The 24073-nt window shown below is 31.6% G+C and overlaps 1 pseudogene; it reads right to left on the bottom strand.

Annotated features, from left to right (window-relative positions):
• Window positions 1-1563: 1563 nt before the first annotated feature.
• Window positions 1564-24073, bottom strand: part of LOC111756600 (chromobox protein homolog 3-like) — a 59950-nt pseudogene continuing 37440 nt past the window's right edge.

Here is a 24073-nt window from a genome sequence, read left to right as displayed (position 1 = left end):
TACATTTATATTAATTTTATTAATTCATTATAAATATTAATTTAATCTATTAATTTCTATTAAATTTAAATATTAAATTATATAATATTTCTAACAAACTACTTATTTGTAACATATATACAATAATAAAAGTTTAACACAAAAATGTTTATGATTTAAGAGAAAAGGGTATAAAGGCAATATAACTCTCAATAATTTAAAATACCTTTTGCTTTTTGAGATGACTCTATTTGAGATTTGTAATACCTTCAGCATTTTCATCATAATAAGCTTTGCAATCAAAAATATATCCTTTAAAATATTGTTTTGAATTTTTCATAAATGAAGGCCTCTGGATGCATATGTTATTGTTGCTTTATTATTTTAAACTTAAACTTGTAAAATCTACTTATATTCTAGCTTGGAGAAAAAATATTCATTGATATTTGATCTTCATTGTCTTTTTAAAAAGAATATAAAACCATTTATTGACCATTATCATTATTACAATAAAGTGAACAAACAGTAGGATAACATTCTAACCATTACAAAGTTATTTTCCTGACCTCTTGAGCCAGTAACTCTAATACTAAAAAGATTACACCTAAAGTACAAGATGGGGTCAATAAAAACATGCAGGTCAATAATTTAGATTACAAATCTGTTCACTCATTTATTCTAGCAGGTCCTAAGTTGTGAACACCTCTACTTATTCAGTAGATTTCCATGAGCTACAACTTAGAAATTCACAAATCTGACATCTGAGTAGAGATTTCAACTTGTTATAAGGAATGGATCATGAGAAATCTTCAATATTCCCTTTAAAAACTATCTTAACTATTTGAAATAAACCATTTTTTTGATCACTTTCCTAAATTGGATGGGGAAGTTTTTAGTGTTGATATAATTTTTTTTCAGAAATTCTGCAAGTATACTACTGATAGAGAAATGTATTTTGAAACTATTCTCAATGACTGTTTTGAAAATATCCACTTTAAGCTGCTCAATTAACCACAAAATCATCTATTTTATTTGAAAGGTTAAACTCTCAATTTAAGTGGAAGTGATTTATTTCTCAGGTTGCTCAAAACAATGATATCAATGATTTCCCATCATGGACTTATCATTCATAGTTTTTATTTTGGTAAGTGTTTAAAAACAAAACAAAAACCACTTATATAGCTACACACACACACACACACACACACACACACACACACACACACACATAATCTTAGAATGGTCCTTAAGCATGTGTGCTAAAAATGAGTTTGGACTGTTTGACTATGGATAATTTCCCTGACATTTAGAAAAGCAGAGGAAGTACATTGGGCTTTTTGATAGAGGAAGCAACTACAAAGCTTTTATTTGTTCAAAGTAAACGGTGTGATTGACGTGAATCAAAATGGAACACTTTCCCCAAATGCTACTGTCTAAAGCAACATACTAAATGTGATTTTCATTAGAATGCCCAAGACCTATATTCATTCTCTCTCTCTCTCTCTCTCTCTCTCTCTCTCTCGATATAGATCCTTGTATCTATGTATTCATGTCACAAATATAGATATATTACATATTTGTAACTTACTGAACTTCATCTTCTAGACAAGAATGTCAAATTAGTGTATTTTTGTCAAAAGCAATTACAGTTTGAAGACATTTCATATGTGCCTGTTTTGCTAGCACCAAGGCAGCCTCACCTGAACCTTCCCATTTCATGAGAAATGTCCACGCCACTACCGTATGTGTTATGGATTATTCCTTTAGGATTGAAACTTCTACAAAGCCTCTTGGTTTGTCAGCAGTGTCTCTTTTCTTTATTTGCTATCATCAGATTCACTGTCAGATAAAGATTTTCTTTTCATACTATCTTTTCCTTGACCAACATTTTGAGAATTAAAAATCTCAAACAATTCAATTCAATTAACCCTGGACGTGTCTACATTTTCTTCAGGTTCCCATGTATTGTCAACGCCTGCGTCTATAAATCCCTTCCACTTCAGAAAATACTCTGCTGTCCCATTTACATGTCAATGTTTCAAATTCTTCAGGCTCTGCTGCCTCAACACTTAAACTTTTTAAATTTTGTTTCTTTCCCGTTGTTTGCAATTTAGCTTTATTGAAGGCCTTTTTTGACTGCAGACTTGTAGAGATATTATTATTCACGCCCTCAGATGCTCATGGTGTGGGTCTACAGTGTCCCGCCTTGTACCTGCTGTCCCGTACACATCAAAGGGGAGGCCACAATCATACTATAAGAAATGGCATGTTTATGCATATTTAGTTACATTTGGTGAATTGCTATGCATTTCTGTAGGTCAGCTGCTAAATGTCTGATCATAAAATATAAAGTACATTGAGTTATTTTAAGAAAATGAATGGAAAATGAGATAACATAGTAGCCATTGTTTGGTTTCTGTTATTTGGTTCTGAATGCCCTGATATACTTTCATTCTCTTTAATGGTTTTATACTATTTTGTTATGTTTGATACTATTGTATATGAAGTGATGTTCAGTTACTTCAAGGAAACGGACATTATGGTAGTTACTGTTAATTACAGGTTGTCTTCTAGTGAAACACTGTTTTGCTTACATTGTTCTGTTCTGATCTGCTTTGTTATGTCCTGTTTTGTCTTAATCTCTTTAAAATAAAGAAAATGAAAAATTAAAATGTCTTTTATAGTGTCTTGGACAATACATTAAAGATCCCATTAGAAACAAAGTATTTCATCCTCTGGGATGGATTTTGCTATTTGAACATCTGAACTTTAAAGACAGAACTGGTGTTAAAGAAAAAGCATAATGTGTATTGGAAGAATCTATGGATTCCTGTAAGGTAACTTGGTAATATAATCTACTAATGTGGACTTGAGATCTGGAGAATTTCAGGCGGTAGAAGAAAAATACTTTGTGAATTTTATAAAGAACATGATGAGATTAGACTTGTTTTGACATTATTTTGCTAAGACTTTGAATATTTAGGGTGGTCTAATAGAAGAGGTTAAATTTCCCCAAATTAAGTGTGCTCTGATATTCTCTGTTTCATGCTAATAATAACAGGGAAAATGAAGATGTGCTATCAGAACAAGACCTCAGGTATTCACTTTCCATTCCTATTTGGGCTGGAATATGAAAGTTAGCTAGCTAATAAGTGGAATATAGATGTATATAAACATTTCAAGATAAAAAAATATTATGCATGACTAAATAAGAAAAAAAATTGAAAATACCCTCAGATCAAATTCTATGTACAGAAGATTCTATGTACAATTGGAGAACCAATCACCCAAAACACTTCCGAAGGTTCAAATCGTTTTGAAGTGAAACCAGCCCAAGTATCTTTCATCAGATAATCCTGTATCACTTTGTACATCCAATTTAAGTGATATTCTTTCTGCTGATTTTTGGCCAGTGAAATAATGAACCACAACACAAGTCAAACAACGCATTAGTTTCGTGGGTAAAACAAAATGTGCCGTGGTATGCCTCACCTTATTTTCTTGTGTGTACTTTGTATGTGCATGCTAAAGAAAATTTTAAGAATAGTACATAGAATTACTGTAAGACATTGAAGTACTTTTTCTGTGTATCTGAACAGGAATGCTGATAAAATCTATTAATTATAAGAATTTGACTTGCGTAGAATTTAATAAAACTCATTAAGATACCACCGACATTGTCTTTTTGCTTGCCCCTGAGTCTCAGGAAAGCAAACATACTGAAGTTGTAGAAGTCTGAATAATTAAAGACATTTAAGGAAGCAAGGTTGTTAGGCAAATACAGCTGTGTGTCAATTAATGACCACAATATCTACCAAGTACACCATTTGGCAGTTTTAAGCATTGAGCAAGCATCCTAGAGCATACTTACATCAACATTAGGTAATAACACTCATTCACTTGATATTTTGATTTAGGTGAGACCAGTAAACATGAAATGGATAAGCTGCTGTTGGCATTATACAGCATACGGTCTCATAGTATTTCTATAAATAGAGTGGTACACCTCAAAGTAATGATAGTGATATTACGGAAACATTCAAATCAACACCATACTCATGTTCTATCATCACATGCATTATGTGACTGGCATCACAAAGCTGTGTTTCTATCAGCATCAGCATCGTGATGTGACTAATGTGTTGTGCTACTACCTTATCATAGCTAAGACACCCTAGGTAATGGAAGGGATTCGATTTCATTACAGCTCTGTGAAATTACTATCAATCATGTGGCAAATTGATGAAAACACAGTTCACAGGGTACGTATCTTTATTTCGTTTTTCCAAAATTTTCCAGAAATGGATTTGCTTTTATTTCTTTACCACATTTTATAGTTTGCAGAAAGTTCAGGCACTTTTATTTTAGGTCAGTGAGGTATGAATTCTCAAGGATAAGTGACAGTGATAGCTAATGGAGAAAAATTAGCCACTGTCACTAAATTCTTAGATGCAATCTAATTTGATTGATTGTTTCTTTTATGTGTCAAAGAGAGTATTGGTTGGCACTCTTTAGGAAAAAAAAGTCAAACAGTAAAACCACCTTTCTATACCTAAGGTTATGACTGAGTATAAATATGAGGGGCTCTGAATTTTATCTGCACCCAGAAACGTTTTAGACTTTTGTGTCTTTTGAGATACCAGAGGCATCAGCATTCGCTAGACTAAATATATTTCAAGGAAATGACAGCAGACACTTTACTTGGGAGCTGGGCAGAAATATAGACTGTCAGGGTCCAGCCAAGACCTACTGAATTGGGTTTGAATTTTAATAAGTTCTTTGGGTGTTTTTTTTTTTTTTTACAACTTTGAAGAAAATTGTCATTGAAGATATAGAAAAACACCTGAGTTTTACTGACGAGAAATGAATATAGTATTCGGATGATATTTTATAAGCATTGACAAATTTACTTGAATTTATAAAGAAAATAAGAAGCTGCTTTATTTTTGTCAAAGTCATAGCCTAGAAAACCTACTACTATCCTTTTGATCCCTTAGTACAAAATAATTTACAAAACTGTCTAAAGAAATTTTGACTCAATTTGTCCTTGTAACCATTCAGTCATATTCATCTTAATCAAACCTCCTTCCTCCCTGTGGATAGAAATTAAATCAGGGTAAATTGTCACTTTCTCAGAAAAAGAGTTAAAAAATGTTGCAATTTTGTACTTAGAAAATTGTATTTTTCAGGTCCCCAAAATAGTTACGTACTAACTTTCCACATCATACTCACATAAATGAAAAATTTGCAATTCCTCAAATAGTATAAAACTTGAAAATAGTTACGTAGATAAAATGTGAAGTGTTACCATGGATTTGAAGACTTGGAAATAATAATATTTTATCAAAAAATGAAAACTTTAATCATATACACTCATGAAGGATCAAAAATATCTATTTCATTTAGATTATGTGTTTTTGAGATAGAGAATGTACTAAACTGTATGTTCTGTGTAGCTGGGAAACAGTAACCATGTATTTTTCACTATCCATCCTACTAAATATTTCATGGATATGCAATGTAAATTGAAATATAGTACTTACAGATTGTATGATTCTAGTAGTTTCTTTCTAGTTACCCATTAATATCATGGGGTAAGTACTTATAAATGTGAATCTATAAATGTTTCCTATGTATCAAAACTTTTTGACATTTTCCTAAATATTTTGTGATGCTTTAATTCAATGTAGTTTTTAAAAACGTTGTAACTAGTTGTCACTTAAAAAACAATGATGCCATAAAGCTTCTGTATATGACTATGTTTCAGACTAACAGACCTTAAGTATGTGAAGAAAAATAACTATTTCTAAATTTATGTGTCAGTATAAACCAAGACTGAGGTTGGCAAGTTTATTGCACTGAAGACTATTTCTAGGTGCTAATGATAGGGAATGCAATTCCTGTGTTATTTAAAATAAACACAAATGTGAGACAACAACAAATCAACAGCATATTCAGTAAATCTGTGGATATATTGATCTGTAACCTTTTCTAAAGTCTTTGCATCATTCTACCTTATATAATCTCTTTATCCTGAGACAGTCTGACATTCCTAATTTTTAATCATAGTAATTATTTCTGATATTTGGTAATTTGTATGTTACCATCTCATTTATATTAACACTATCTAAAAAAGTTTCGCTGTTTACAGGCAAGAGAATAACATAATTGAAATTTTAAAATATCTTTTTTCATTGTTAGATTAGCATTGTTTGAACAACTGAAAGTACTGTTCTTATGTGTTTTTAATTCCATAGAATGTTACATACTAAGAAATGAACTAGCCACTATTTAAAACGATATATTTTTTTAGTAATTTCAATATAATCCTCTCTTAAAAAGTTAGAGATAAGATAATTTTAAAGAAGTTTTTAGGTAACAGTTGTTTTAAAGACACTTCTCAGTAGGGATTTTTTAAAAGGTTGTGTTTTAGAAGCAATTGTCATTTAATAACTGTGGGCTTAAATTTTGGAAAGGTAAAACACACAGAACAAAGTTTATCTCAGATTAAGCACTCAGAAATTTCTGTAAACTATATGTAACTTTTGTTACTTATTTAGTTCTATAAGTAAAGGCTAGATTATATCTCTTCTGGAATTCTTGCTGAAAAATAAACATAAATAATAGCAGCATGATTATTCCAGCATGCACCTATGTAGTCTATAAGCTTACTTTGACAGAGCCAATGAAATCATCTTCAAGCAAAAGAGGAAAATTAGTAAATCTGTGTTCAGCAAAGCACATTCTTGTTTCAGTTGGCCATACCAAGCTATCAATTTTCCTCCTTGATATACATAACTGTGTCTCTTACCTTTTTAAAAGAACTCCTTCTAGATAACAATAAAAAGATAAGCATTGGTATAGTAGGAAATTCCTTATACAAACTGACTGATAAAAAACAGTTAAAAATAGGTCAAGGTTTTCTAGGGTTGAATATTTCTTTAGAAAAGAGCTCAGAATGCATACATCAAATCTATCTGTGGTATTTGTACAATTTTCCTGCACACATAAGTAAATATATTATTTAATTTACTTCCTTTGTTATCTGTACTTAGATTTAACATAATATTTGAAAGCCTTCATCAGTTTTCATCTAATTCCATGTTAAGAATTGTAGTATATTATATAAACAAGGCTGTCACCAAAACAATTTGTGCCATAGTTAATATAGGAAAAAATACTGAGGACCTTGGGGATATTTCTAGAGCTATATAGCAATATACATATTAATTTTGAATCAAGTTAAGGACAACATTCTTATACATAGAATAAATGTTTATACTACTGCTACTATAAAATGACACATAAAGAAGGTACAGATAAGCACCTTCACTTCAAATCCCTGGCCATCCTGTCTTGTCATTATTCTGCTGGGAACACACATGTTAAACCGACTCTTTACTGCATTTGCAATGCCTCTTATCTCTGGGCTTGCATAGCTCTGATTTCTATACACTTTCCCATTTGGGTAAAACAATAAAGGTTCTTATTTCCATTTCAAAGTGATCTTAAGAAGATAGAAGAACTTAGTTCATTCTTAACAGGATGCTACACTTTGAAATAACTGTTCTAATATTGTCCTTGAAATAACATCTGTTGTGCAACCATCATTTTTTCCTCAATATATCCTTATTTTGCTCTAGTTTTTCCATTTGGTAGATCGTATAAAATAGCTAACATTTTACTTTCTGGATTACATCTGCTACATTAATTGAAGAATTGTTTTAATAACACCTTCAGGCATTCACAAAACATGTATAAAGCATAGCGTTGTTATTTGCTAAAAGTACTGAAAAAAAGATAATGCAACTTTGTAGCCATTTACATTTTTCTTCATTGTATATTTTATTATTCTAGTAAGATGTTGGACCCTTTTGCATTACTTTGTTTTTAAAGATAAAGTTCACAAATGTAAATGTATGGAAAACTTAAATTAAATATATATGTTTTGTTAGACTTTTTCACTCAGTTGTATTTAGTATCAATTTGTTTTGTATTGTAAAGGATCTTTGTGGGATTTTTTGGTAGAAATTAAGATTTCAGCAAAATATAATGAACATAAAATTGAAATAATTGTCTTTCAGCATTTCTATAATGACTCAGGAAAACACAAGGTCTTACATTTATGGATAAACCAATTACCTTTATAATCTTCCTTCACCTTGGCAACGAGTTAATAACAGAATGAAAGTTTGGAAATCCTTCCTTCACTCAAGATATAAATCTTTCATGAAGAATTTATTAACAATTTCTGTGTGCAGTATCTTTTACAAGGTGTTAAAAATAAGTTTTAAAAATAAAAGGCAATATAAATTCTGTTGAAAACAGCAGTTGCTACAAATCTCTTTCTGGTCACCAACTATGTGTGCTCTCCTGCTTATTTAGAAACACAGCCACATATTTACCATGGCACTTAGACGTGAGTTGAAACATATTTCCCAGCCTTCTTTTCCAGAGAGATTAAGCAATTTGAAGAGAGGTTTTATCATCACTATCATATAATAAAAGCAATATTGTTTTAAAATAAAAGTGCCATTGCTTGGCATGGGGTTGGATAGAACCACCAAACAAACACTAGAAATAATGAAAGTGTGCAAAATTTGTAAAGACAGTGATCAACTTATGGAAGAATTTCCTTCAAGTAGTCAATAGTCAATTAGTAAAATTAACTAAGATACTAATAGCAGTAAGTACTTAAAGCAAGAACTAGACTGCTAGAAAGCTGGAGAAAGTAGCCCCAGCAAAGAACTTTGACATCCTTTATGTTTTGTATGATTGAACTAGTGTTATATATGTCACCATTTTATAAATTAATCAACAAAAAGTGACTAACAATAAAGATAGCAACTTTCTTAGGTCATCTGCTTGACATTAAAACATTTATATAGGCCCTAAAAATCTTGAATACAATTAGCCTTCAGAAAAGGAAGAAAAGGGGGATAAATCTCTCTCTAAGAGTTAATATATTGCTCTTACAACAAATAGTGTAACATTTTCACAAGAACATGGAAGTGTAGACCAATGTAGTAAAATACCAATCTGAAAGATCAACTCAACATTTATGAAACTAGATATTACAAAAAAGGGGCTAAGAAGTGAGATTCTTTAGTAGACTTTGACAAAACCAGAAACTAGCAAATTTTGAAAAAAATGTTTATATATCCAATGCAATTTGCAGAGAAAAAGTCTAAAATTATAGCAAATATGTAAAAAGATACTCAATAGTGTTAACAATCATAACCATCAAAATTAAACAATAATTAGGTGTCATTCTCCTTCTTATAATTTGGCCAAAATAGCAAGCTTAGTGGTATGTCAAAGGTTGACACTGACTGAACAATACGAAAACTTGCCTATTGTTTTTTAGTATGGAGATTGGTCACTGTACGCACTCATCTCTCACAGCAATTAATTATACACATTTGTGAAAGTCATTTTTTGCTAAGCTTTGCTATGGTGACATGTCATCTGAAATTACAGTGGTTCATCATAACAAAATTTATTCTTTGTTCATATTAAAGTCAGTAAGGAGGAATACAGTTGGCTCTGATAATGCTTAATTCTATTTAATATTTATTTATGTGTCTTCATACAGCTTTATTTGGAGTTTGGAATGGCAGAATTTGTCAAATATCAAATTTTTTTTTCCATTGAGGGAGAAGAATGAAAAAAATAGACATGGCTGGAATATCCAATGGCTTTTAAGGGCTCCATTTGGAATAGAAAAAAATGTTATTTTGTTTATCTTACTTCTTATTTACTAATCAGATGAATAACAGTTCTCACTGGGAAGTAGTACTAGTCATTGGAAGTGGTAAAAAAATCTGGGAGAAAATTATAATCTCTCACACTTTTGTTACTGCTCAGTCTTCCTTTTCTTCTGTACATCTAAAAATTATCAAGTGAAACAAGAAATTTACATGTACTACAATATTTATACAACCTTCTTTGAAAGTAATAGGCATATAGAAGGCAAACTTTGTGTACATTTCTAATGGACTCCCAAATGGTAGTAACTTCTTCCCATATATTATTATTAGATTAGAAATTAGAACCAATGAGCATAATGTATAATGAAAAATATAGCATCAATTGATAATGCTGACATGTATATGAAATCACATATATACATACACAATGTTTTATCATATGAAATGATCAAGAAAACTGTACAAATTATCATTCCAAGTCCTGCTTAGTTTACAATTGGAAATCTTAATCTAAAATGAAATGCCTAGATCCAATATTCTTAAATTGAGAAATATGGTGAATGCAACTGTATAAGTTTGCTTATACAGTAAGAGTATCTGACCAAATAAGGTTGAAGTTAAAAATATAACGTGAAAACTTAAGTATTCAATACATTTATATATTTAATATCTCATTCCCATTAGAACTTCCAGGAAAAGTCCAACAGTGCTGTCAAACTCTCATATCAAAACATGATGGTGAAATTATGTTTGTGCTTAAATATCCCTGGGAGGACACGCACATGGGTTTGAGAAATAAAAATGTGAAGGAAGTGAGGGAACAGAATGGCTATAATATTTGCAAGCATTAGCTACCTGAAATAAATGAGAATCCTTTTTTTTTTTTTTTTTCCTTTTCCAGACATCCTGCGGGTCCCCTCATTTCTGCACATATATTGAATTGGACTGTCACATTGGCCCAAGACATAAGGTTTCCAAGTTGAACTTTCACTTCAGACTCCATTTGATTTTGCTGCTGCTCAATCATGTTTCTCATTCCCATGTGTGCACGCCTCGTGTGTGTGTGTGTGTGTGTGTGTGTGTGTGTGTGCAAAGCTGTGTATTACCTGTATCAAATACATATATACCTTGGATAGGAAGCCTGAAAATACATTAAGAAATATAAAATTTAAATGATATTTATCTACCACTCTGCATGCAAAGAATGTTGTATTTGAAATGGATATTAACTGGCATCTAATATAATTCTTCAATTTATAAGTGAAGGAACAGAATGACAAATATGAACCAGTTTATTTAAGAACAAACACTTAATTCATGACAAATCCAGGTTACTTCAAGTAAATTGATGATCAACTAATATTTCTTCCACTGCAGCATGTTTCACTTAAAATGTACTACAATACTAGAATGCTTCAGGAATTGCCTGGAGGACAAAACAGTAGGCTTTCAACTGTTCCTTTAGGGCTTGATTTGGAAAGATTTAGCTGTATGTGTTGTATATTTTGAGTATTAAGAAATTCTCAACTTTTTTATAAAGTTGAGTAAAAACTGTTGTTTCACTTACTATGATTAATTTTACTAGACCTATATTAGGGAATTAATTGTGCATTTTAAAAATATAAGAATTGTACCTAAATTTCATTATTTCAAAAACATTTACTGAACATTTGGTATGTGACAAAACTGTAAAATCACAGAAATAAAATTACAATTAAAACAAAATTTATTATCTTACATTTGTTTATGGAGGAATAGGGAGAAACAGAAAGTTGAGAGGGATTGTTATGTATACATGAAATGACCTCACCTAGAAGATGTGTTCAAGGAAGGCTAGAAAACAGAGTTCTGATGAACATGAAATGAAAAAGTTAGTAACTAGCAAAATTTTCAAAGTAGAAAATACCATATTTTAAAAAGATTATGATGCATTTAATAGTACAGTATTTTAGATGCTGAATTGATTCTAAATTAATATGAGAAAAATTATGATAAAATCACAGACAATGTAAATGATGTGTTGGACCTGAGCTTTATATTGAGCTTTATATTGATATTATAAAGCTTTATCTTGAGATGGGTGGGATTTGAGTCTTAGCAGCACAGACAGTGTGACTTGAGGTCCAGTTTCAAATTTCCTTTTATTAAATCATATGAGCAATAGTATGTATCTCATAAAAGTATGACAGTACTAAAGCATATAGTATGCTAAGCATGAATTACTTCAGAAAAATAAGCAATGGTTATAGATGTAAATGGTGTACTCAGACAATTTTAAATTTGAATCATGATCTTGTCATTTGATAATATGACATCAGCTACTATACTTGATTGTATATCTGTTTAGTTGTGTTGGCTATTCATGGAGGGATGTACATTTAATCGTTGTCTTCTGTGAGTTAATGAGTTTGTATATTCATAGCACAAAAAAAAATTTGTACCACATAATAACTGAACCATGGAGAAAATAAAGTATAGAGGAGTCAAAGAAGATCATGATGACAAGGTTGTTTCTCAAGAGAACTTAGGGGAGCAAGATATAGCTACTTTTGTTATGAAATTTGACCATGAGTCAATACCTATATAGATAGGTAAGTGCAAAGCAAGAATTGATATGGATATTACCTGGCATATTTAAGAATGGGCAAAGAAGACAGTGTGCCTACAGCTGAATAGGTAATAAATTCTAAGAGAATAGATAGAGAGCTTAGGGGGAAGTGTGAAACGTAATTGCCTTTGAAATTAGTCATTTTAAGGGCAGTAACCAATTCAGAGTAAAAGCTAAGATATTTTGGTATTGGAGAGTTTTATTCAGAAAGAGAAGCTATGTTAATCATTAGCTGTTTTGCTCTGAAGAGACATGCATAGCTCAGAAGCACTCACTGCTTTGGCAGTTAATCTTCCAGCAGAGCTTGTAGCTCACCAAAGACTGCAAAGATACAAGAGAGCTGTCTAATTTAATTCAGCCTCATTTGCTGAATCCACAGAATTTTCAACTCAATAAATGGACATTTCCTTAACCCCTGGTGTTTGGAGTTGTTTTATGCTTCAGTAATGAGGGTGGATCATCTATAAATACTTTACTGAAGATGGAAAAGAATATTTTTGTCTCCTGTAGTTTGTGGTATAAAGTAAAAACCCCAAATAATAAAAACTTCTTTAAGGCAAATTGCTGAACACGAGAGGAGTTCAGGCCATCACAGCCCACCCTATCAATTGTTAATTGTAAGATCAGTACAGATTTAGGAGACTGCATGTTCTGGGTCACTCGCTCACCTACTTAGGAGACTTTCCACATCTTCTTTTTCATCAGACATTTTCAATATTTCTTTCTCAGTCTTTACTCTCAATTGACTACTTCCTTCCATTTAATCCAAATTAGGGAGAGAAATTGATTAGAGAATTTATTCTATAACCAGCAAGCCCTGGGACACATTAGCTTGCATCTTTTTTTCCAAAATGGACATTTTGCCTTCCTTTCTATTATTGTTTTTAAAAGTCTGCTTTTTCAAAGATCTGAGACATCCTAGTCCAACAGTTTCTACATAAGGTCATATACATTCTCATTTTCAAACACAATACTTCAATAAATTTTATTTTTTCACGTTATTTTTTTCACTTTATTGCATTATGACATTTTTATCCTCAATGTTTGATTTACTTTTTAAATTAAAATAACAAGCATAATCTATTTTTAAAAATTCTCATGAATTATTTTCTAAAAAGATTACTTTGATGACTATAGAATGATACCTACTTATTTTAAAATAGAAAAATAATTTAATATGGACTATTATTTTATGTTGACTTGCTGACATAAGAGAATTTAAAGAACTTATTGACATCTTTAGTACAAAATGTTTTATTATTCAGAATTTCTTATAATGTTTTAATTAGGAAATTATCTGTGATTTTTAAAAAATTGTTTATAGTTCTTTTATTAAACTTAAAATAATTTATTTTTGTGATTTGTCAAATATTTTATGCTATTTGAAAGTGTACTATTTCAATCTCAAGAAATCACAATACGCATTGGCAAACTGAGTTAATAGATGTTATCTGCAAGGCCTTCCTCAAAATCTAGTGTCATGGTTTATGGCAGCGGCCCCCAGGCTTCATGCCTTTGCACTGTGCATTTGTGATTGGTTCATTGTCTAGCACTTGGGTTGATAGTGCTACACCTGCCTAGGTTGGAGCCAGCATACATGGTAATGGCTGGAAGAAGATGTGTCTCTCTCTTGTTGGTTTCTGTGAGCTGCTTGCAGTCACAATGAGCTGTGTCCCCACCATGCTACCCTGCCTTGGAGCCAAGTATGGACTGAAACCTCCCAAAACTGTAAGAAATAAACCTTTGTTTTCCCAACGTGGGGCATCAAGTATTTTGTCTCAATGGCAAATAAAAATTAACTAAGATATCTAGCATTAAAAATCTCTGAACTAATGACTCTCAGTTTATTGCTGGCATTTAAAAAGGGTGTTTATTCTTCATCTTTCATGCAGTAAAAGTGGTCCTCCTATCATACATTATATACGATTTTGTGACAATATTGTCATTGACTACTTGGGATCATTTTATAGCTTATCTTTTCATGGGATAAAATGTAGTTTTAAATTTTTATTTCATTTTTAATTTTTAGCTTCATGTTTTTATTAGACTGTTTAGATGTGAGAGAATTATTTCCAAGACATCCATTTGTTGTCTGGCTGAGCTTTCAGGTGCTCCTGTGAATGGTGGTGTGATTTCTTGAGGTGATCTTCCAGATGAGCTCAGTAGGGAGGAAAATCTAAGCTGAGACACATGTATCAAATCAGTGTGCATGAACCACATCACAGAAATTAGATGATGTGTTCTGAATGTGCTATGAATGATTAATCAGGAGTACTATTAGCGTCGTATTTTCTGAGAAAATTTTAAGTTTTTTGCCAGTCCTACTTAATAAATTCATCTTCCTTTTATTATGATCATAAGCTTCAAAAATAACTTTATTACTTATAATCAAGAACTTCTTGAAAATTATCTTTCATATAATGGAAGCACATCCAAATTCCAAAATGTATTTGACTTGATTGTTAGTGATCAGGTACTTCATATTTGCTCCAGAAAATATGGGAAATATGCATATATTTTGTTCTCTGTTTTCTGAGAAAAGATAAAAGTAAGATAGCTAGCAGACACTGAAGCTTATTGAAGTAAGGATTTCTTGGGATCATGGAAAATGTTCAAAGCAGAGGTGGAGATATTACAATTAAGAGCTGAGAGAAGAGTAAAGAAAATTTGAATTAGAAACACATTTTAAAATTTCAATAGGAGTGACTTAAAATGCATTATCGTTTCTTATAAGCTTATACAAAATACTTCACCTGGAAGAGAAATAGAATAACAAAATGTGGAATTAAGTTTGATAGATGTTTACAAAGGGAAATTACCAACTCTATCACAGGGAAATAACTCTATCACAGTTTCAATATAATATTTAGTATCATCTAACTTTAAAGCCAAAATAATAAAGGAAATCAAGTAAAATGTGTGAGATAATTGATGTATTTCAAGGAACTAGAATTCAAAAAGATAGAGTCTAGCAAATTAATAGGAAAAAAATGAGAGAGAGAAAATAAAAGCAAACAAATATCCAGAGCTTTCCTGTTCAGAAGAACTTCTGATTTTAAAATGTTCAGTGTAGACTAATGTTATATAAGGATGAAACAAAAGTGGTGGTAGACCTGTAGACCAACTGATAAGACAAAGGAGTAGATAGATTTGATAAGCAAACCTATATAACTAGGGAAAGTACTGAGAACTATTTTCATAGTTTAAAAAAAAGTAGAAGATAAGCTTAATGTTCAATAATTTGCTGTCTCTAATAAAAATGATGACAAAGGACATCCTAATTATTTGCTCTAAGTTTCCAACTTGAAACAAGATAATGTGTTTTGATAAAATACTGAATGTGTAGTAGTATTTCTAGGAAAGACAGTTCTCTGTTGATTTACGGAAGAAGACAAAGCAAAGAGACAGAACATTTGACTGAGTCAGTTCTTTAAAGCCTGGAAGTTCAAATAAAGGATGCAATGGGTTAAGACAGTGACCTACTAGACTTAAAGTATTCACAGTCCCAACCTCAAGCAGCTTCTATGTAGGTTGCAGAAACCTCTCAAATTGCTATGAGCCTAAGGCAGGAGACTTAATTTCACTGTAATAAGAGCCACAAAATCTGCATGAGATAACTCCTGTGAAGGAACAATGATTCCTCCAAAAGAGCCGAAGAGAATGTAGTCAGAACCCAACAAGAAGATACAGTGGTGAGTTAAAAGGAACTGCCGCATTACTGGAACCAATAAAAAGTGCTGAGTTCCTGAGGGGAGATCATCCAGAGCTGAACAAGCCCCGAGAAGGCTCACAAGTTCAGCAGCCGCACTGCAGTGGATATGGATACATAGCGCCAATCGCAGAGCCAGGCTGGTCAGCTCTAAAATAGCACAAAACCCTTTCTAAATTTTGAACAGCTTTTCTCCTCCCATTCTGGTGTCATCAATATCCCTAGTTCACCTACATATCTATAACTGTCTTGACTTGGAAAATAGAGAAAAAGGAAAAAAAATTTCTGAAGAATTAAATATTTAAAGAAACTAAACTGATTAAAATGAAATAGAGTGAATTATAATAAAATGGCTCATATATATATATATATATATATATATATATATATATATATAAACTCTGTCACATGAACTGCACTGGAACTGCACTGATTTATTCCTTCAAAATTATTCCTTCCTCCTTCTGACTGTACTTAATGGGAAGTGGAGCATTCTTATCCATCCTTTTATTTTTGTCTTTTGTCTTTACTATTTTCAATGGATTTTGAGCACACTGACATTTGTCATATCCCAGCAGATGCTTAAAATGTTTTACGTGACTTCCTGGGGCTTTTAAAAATTTCTTTTTACCGTGAAGACAAAATGATCCAACTTAAAATAAATCTTTCATTGTGTGTTCTAAGACGACAAGATATATGAGGCTGAGACTATCTATTCAGACAAGCGGACAGAAACTAACGCTGAAACTGATGGCCAGTTTTCACGTGGCATGAACAAGAAGTCATTGTTTATGCTTTATACACAGAGATAGATTTTGGTTCATTTTCATACTATCATAAATGTTGCTTTAAATAAAAGATTTATAAAAAGATTAGGTCCATTTTAGTTATAGTTATTGATACGGTCTTTAAGAGAGTCAGGTGGAATTACCATTAGAGCTCATATTTATGGCTAAGATCAGTGGATTCTATTGTTCATCTTGTCTCTTTATTTTTACAAAGTATTTCACTATAAAATGAATAAATATGGAGAACAATTCTACATCTATTATTTTTTATCACTTTGTTTAATGTATGTCTGTTGTGCAAATAATCAACATTATTGTTGAATTTCTACTATATTCTTTATATTTACTAGGCTTAAACAGCTTCATGCCTTCTATTTTTACGGCTTTGCCTTAATACTAATGTTCCCAACATTTTCTTTTTATCCAATACAGTATTTGAAAAAAACTAAATTTATGGGGTAGTAACATTTCCATTTTTGATCGACAAAATTGGTTATAATCATTCATTAGATTTAACCTTTGATAATTAATTAGCTGTAGAAAATGAGAAAAACCGAAATGAGAAAAACTTTAAAAGCCCAGCTGCCTAGAGGTGAATTGATTATTTAATTATAACCACTGTTGAAATATTGGAATCAATTTTTTATCTAAAATAGAATAATACTCAGTGCAATATTCCTAATTAAATTAAACATATTTTATGTTTATCAAGTTGATACATTGATTTTAGTTAGCCAATTCTTTATTATTTTTAGCTTTATTCATTTGAGTTAATTAGAAGATTAAAGAAGAAAAATCACGAGCAGTATGTCTATAGATTTAATAAAAGCTTCAGAGAACTTTTCTTATACTTAGGATGCGATTGCAGTTTATTTACCCTCGAGAAATTCTCTAATATGGCTTTATGAACTAACTTATTCCAGCTGTCTCTTGGTATTTAACATCATTGAAAAATAAAATAAATCATTATAATTATGTATACAATACAAGAAATCAGTCATTGGATTTGGGACTGCTATATTCTAAAGGGATGCGTAGTCTATAAAACCTTCAATTTATCTTTCATTTTGGTACCTAAAACACCAAATTTTACAGAGCTGTTGATAATGTTGTACTCTTGAATAGTTAAGCTTGAAATACTAGAAAACTAAATAGCTTAGTGATTCTGATTGATTTGAGTAGAATCCCTTAATCGACAATATTGGGCAAACCATAATTCATCAGACTCAGAAAAATAACATCAGGTAATAATACTGTTTCATGGTAACATGATAATGCCTAGCTTCTGATTTCTTTGGGAAGCTTTACTCTTCAGAGAATGCTAGTTTACCATGTAAATACTGCTGGAACGGAATATATCTGAAGAGATAAATATCAAATTAATAAAATAAATGAGGTTTTTAAAAAATTACGGAAATAGTTCTCAGTACTTTCCCTAGTTATATAGGTTTGCTTATCAAATCTATCTACTCCTTTGCCTTATTAGTTGGTCTACAGCTCTACCACCACTTTTGTTTCATCCTTATATAACATTAGTCTACACTGAACATTTTAAAATCAGAGGTTCTTCTGAACAGGAAAGCTCTGGATATTTGTTTGCTTTTATTTTCTCTGATTTTTTTCCTATTACTTTGCTAGACTCTGTCTCTTTGAATTCTCGTTCCTTGAAATACATCAACTATCTCACACGTTATTATTGTTAAATTTTACTTGACTTCCTTTATTATTTTGGCTTTAAAATTAGATGATAATATTATATTGAAACTGTGATAAATTTAATTCCTTGGTCATTTCACTTTGTAAACATCTATCAAACTTATTCCACATTTTCTTTTTCTAGTTCTCCTCCAGGTGAAGTATTTTGTATAAGATTATGAGAAACGATAATGCATTTTAAGACGGTCCCATTGAAATTTTAAAATGTGTTTCTAATTCAAATTTTCTTTACTATTCTCTCACCTCTTAACTGTAATAACTGTTATCGCTGCTTTGAACATTTTCCATGATCCCAAGAAATCCTTACTTCAATAAGCTTTATTGTGATTCTCTTAACTTCATTTGTATGTAAAGAATAAAATAATGACTTTTTGTTTTCATAGTAGAAAAAACTATGTAGACAGAATTAAATATCAGGATGAGTTGTTTCATCCCTGCATTTTAAATGTGACATCAGTCCACCTCTTCCAATATCAGAGTGTTCATTAAAGTCTGCAAGCTGCTTCAACAAAGGTCTTCTGTGAAGGTGCCTGTGTATTTCCCCTTTGGTTTCATATTTTTTAATTGGCTTAATCAAAAAGAATATAATATGTACCTGGTAACAGGAAAATATCCAAGTTTCATATTAGCTTTCTTATCTCTAGTGGTTATCTCTAGCTATGTGGAATGCTAACGAACAAAATCTGAAGACCTCTGTGACTAGATAAGAGGGAAAAACATCCTTATTTTTGGAAAGTTTTAATACTAGCCCACATGGCTCCATGCAATTTTCTCTGGTGTGGTCTAAAACATATTTCAAGAAGATTTCCAATGAGTTGAATTCTTTTTGTTAAGGTGTTATATTGCCAAACCATTAGAGTAATGCAGCTGGGTCTAAAATTTTTGGCTTTTTAGTCAAAGCTGAATAGTGTCCATAGATTTTTCTGAGCTACTTCCAACGTACAGTAGCAGCTGCTGTGTTTATGTACAATACCACTGTGCAAGTGGCAATTAAACTACAAAATTCGAGATACATACTTGGGAAGCAGCAGGCAGCCAGCACACAACTGGCACTGAGCTAAAACAGAAAAGATTCCTACTTTTGAAATGTAAGGCAGGCTAACAAATCCACATTGCTATATACATAAAATGATGAGTAGAAACTAAACACTGTTCAATAGCACAGGACAAGAATCTTTAGGAACAATATGAAGTTTGTTACTTTCTCTTCATATGGTTTTCAAAAAAAAAAACACCTATAATGGGCAAAATCTCCCTGGATACAGTATAGTGTAATTAAAAATGAAGATTTATAACCCATAATAAAATATCATTTCAGTTTAGGTTTTATGTAGTCAAAATCTTAACACTAAGCTAATAATGGCAAATGACTTTGGAAAAAAAATAAATACCGGTTTTTCTTCTGACCTTTGAAGCATGTAGATAAGGACGCCAGAATGGCTTTAATGCAAAAAAAGGCAATTGTGTTGTAGGGATTGCAACTGCTGCATATTACTTATCTTTGAATTTATAGATATTATGTGAATTTAAGTTCAGTGAACAAAACTTTTCAAGATCTGTACTTAAACCAATAGATAAATTGTAGAAGTTACTTATTGTTCTCTGTGATATTAGGTGCCATAAAAACACTTCAAGTTTTAAGATCAAATTATAAAATTTCTCCTACATTGTTAAATAGACTTTACAATATTTAAAGGAGAATATGCTATCTCATTGAACATGGTTAGAAGAAATGATCTATTTTTTACTATTTGATGGTTTATTCAAAGATATAAAACATACTTTTGATTTAATTTGTGCACATTTTATTATTTGGCAAATTAAAGTGCAGGGATAAAAAGTGTGAGATTCACATGAACAAAAGAAAAAAATAAATAAACCAACTTGACTTATTTCAAGTGTTCTAAACATTTCCAGAGTTTCAGCTATTTTTTCTCCCTGTAGCTCTGCTTACATCATCACATCACATCCTCTTGTCTAAGGCTTTCATTTAAGACAAGGTAACATACAAGATCCACTGCTTGAAATGACTGCAAAAGACCATTGGACAGAAAATTTGCCTTTGTGACTTTTGCACTGGATGGTGAGGTCCATACCATCTCAGGACTTCCTGGCAAATGTGGATATTCTGGATTCACATTGGACCTTTACTGTTGTGTGTCTGGGTGTGGACGTGCATGTTAGTGTGGCTATCATTTTTGTCTGTGGTGTGTGGCTGAACTGGAGCCATATTAACTAAACTTTACTCCCTTTCCAAGTCCACTGAATAGAAAGTATGGGCTTTGATCTGCCCCAAAATTAACTGAAACCATTAACACTCCTGAGTTGTTGGTTTCTTCTTCAAACACTGCAGGGTATATTACGTAACATAAAACTAGGAAACTCACTATCACATTAATTTAATTTTATAGTTGAATATATAGCAGAGAAAGAAATATCAGATAATTTTACTATGAACTCCTGAGCCAAATCTTCTAAAGGAAAAATTTTAATACAGATGTTATTATATAACTGCCTTGCTAATAAAAATTTTAAAAAAAGAAGCTAAGTGGAAAATATAACTCTTCTCTTTGTCATCTTAGGAGGACTTTGGATAGAAATGAGACCAAATTGTAGAACCAATAACATATTTGGGGAGTGAAATATGCGTCTTCAGTTCTCATCGGACATGTTTAGCAGAAGAGCAAGTGAGAAAACAAAAGACCAGAATTTGCCATTGTGTACATGATGGAATGATGTCGTATTTGAGACATTTCACAATACTGTTAATATAATAAAGAGGCCTTCTTCTGGAAAAATAACAGAAAGGAGATCAAAGTAAATGCAGTCTACAAAAGATCTGAGAAATATCCTCCATTTTTACCATCACTTGTATTATTCATTCTTTTGCTACCCTTTCATCAGTATCATTTATTTCAACCTTAGAATATTTTCCCCAGGCTTATGTTTTCTTTTTCGACCTTCTTTCATTTAAACTAGTGTTCAGTTTTCCTGAATGTGTACTGTCAGACATATATGTTGATTTTTCTTTAAAAACACAAAATATCTAAATATAAGAAACTATTCATGAAGAAAATAAGTAGCTTTTGGCTATCTATTCCATGGTCAACTCAAAGTAAAGAGCTCTTATCTCCTTTTAATTGTATAAGTGCCCTGATGAAATTGTCTCACTAATACAAAACCATTGTATTAGACACAAATTAAGCCAGACACCAGACATTATAGTGATATTTAAAGTGAAATATTTATGAAGTGATTTAAATACTAATGACACAGCATCCCTAAAGGAGTCACAAAATTAAAGTATAAGAACATTCCACACCAGCGTTCCAGTCCCGGAATCTATTGCGTGTTGCATATATTGTTGCTTATAACCCAATTCTCAAAAGATGGCCGGAAAATAAAAGAAAGAAAGGGCTTTGGGGAATGAAGAATTGTATTTGAAGGACACTTTCTCTTTTTATCCTTGAATATTAGTATCACATTCAACTTTATAAAGTTTATCAAGAAACACTTTAAGCAATAATTCCAGATATCTCAAATGCAAACTTTATCTTTACATTCAAGAGAATGTTTTTGCTATAGATAACTTTGAACATTAGCTGAATCATGTCATCATTTGCAACTCTGTCTTGACTTTCATTTGTATTGAAAATTTATTCTCTTGTGATTACAAATGCATTATGCATTTGTAATGGTTTCATACAGTAACTACTGTGTTCTGCAAAAAATGACCATGTTTCTTGTATAATGTTCTTATTTAGGTTACAGCCTTTCCTGGTGTCATTCAGGTGACCTGTCCCAACAGACAAGTTTAAGTCACATGCACACATGGCTTGCCCAGGAATGATTCCACCCTTAGGAGGATGCACATGGATCCATAGATGGCAATTATTCAAACAGAAAAGATGGATTATCAACAAAGAAGAGGGATGGGAAGGCTTTTTATTAAGAAATTAAAATTACCTATTACAATGCTTGAGTAATTAAGCATGTGAAAGAACTCCAAAGTAAAAAAACATGAATTGATAAAATGGACAAGGGAGAGAGAACAAGATGAAAGGGAAAGAAAAGGAAAAAGGGAAATAAAAGAGGGTAAAGGAAAGAAGAAAATGTAAATGAAAAGTAGGAAAGTTGTTAATTAATAAGGAACTTTCACGTGCAGATGTAAACACATAAGTGAACAAAGAGCAGGATAGATTAGGAATCAGAAAATCACCTCACCCTCAAGAAAATCAAGACAGTAGAGATATTCCTAAAACATCTTTTAATTGCTGCATTTATTTATTAATAAGGTTCTAGTCTTGCATACCTCTTTGGAATCCTCTTGCACATTTTCAGTAATAAAATTTTCCTTTCTCTTCTTTAGTTGTTCTCTGCTTTTCTTCTAGTTCAAAATTTTTAAAAGATTTATGGATGAGAAGATAGACTATACTTATCTCAACTTACATTTGAAGACTTTCAAAATCTGGTCTCAAACTATTTTCTAATCTCAAATCTCATTACTTCCCTTCACTGTGAATAATTTTAATTAAAATATGTATATGTATATATATATATATATATATATATATATACATATGTATGTATATGTGTGTGTGTGTGTGTGTGTGTGTGTGTATTTCTGCTGTAGTCGAGGGTGTACACAGAGAACAATTAGGATTAGGACATGGAGTTTATTATATTTTTATAATGGTCACCGGGAGTTAACTCAGAATCTGGAGATGGTTGGAAATCGTATACTCAGTGATATAATCCAGCTGGTGTTAAGTTGACCACCAGTTCTCAATCCATGACAATGGCTTTAAAAGTTCTGAAAATTTCAAAAATTATTCATTAATCTATTTTCTTAATATCAATATTTTAGTTAACATATTTATTGCCATGGAGAAATTTATTATGACAATCTTGAGGAAATTGAGAGTTTCAAATATTTCAGATAAAGGAATACTAGCAATATATCTTTTCTATAATTTTAGATTTACAGAGCAAATAGCTCAATGGTTAATGGCATGTTCAGTATATATTTAGAGCAATTTGGAGATGGCTGGAAATCTTATACTCAGTGGTTTATGTGGCAGAAGGCTAAATCCTCATTGCGATGCTTTTGGGAGATTGGCAATCCTTAGACAATGAGACCCAATAGGGAGTATTTAGGGGATAACCTGGAAGGCATTTATGACATACATATCTGGCCCTTAGTTCATTCTCCTGAAAGGATTTTCATAAAAGGCTGAAGCTGGCCTCACTCAATTTTTTCTGTCTTCATTATAAAGCCATATAGTCAACTTATTCCTACTATTGCCATTTGCCAAGATGTTACACAATGAAAAGGACCCTCATCAAAACTGAGCAGATGCAAAAATCATGATGGGGCACCTTCAGATCTATCCACCTCTTCAGATCTGTGAGCTAGATAAATTTCTTCACTTTATAATTAGGCCCTTCAGGTTTTTTGTTATACCATCAAAAAGCCAACTCATGCAATAATGAACTTTGTTTTTTGAGACTTTCTCTAGTAGTACAATACTGCTGGAAAACAAAACTTTCTGATTTCATTTCT

Source organism: Cavia porcellus, unplaced genomic scaffold (genome assembly GCF_034190915.1).
Source record: "Cavia porcellus strain 051 isolate PalLab524CR breed Dunkin Hartley unplaced genomic scaffold, mCavPor4.1 scaffold_24, whole genome shotgun sequence".
NCBI classification, from domain to species: domain Eukaryota; kingdom Metazoa; phylum Chordata; class Mammalia; order Rodentia; family Caviidae; genus Cavia; species Cavia porcellus.
The sequence above is the reverse complement of the archived record's forward strand: the minus strand, read 5'-3'. Positions and strand labels throughout refer to the sequence as shown.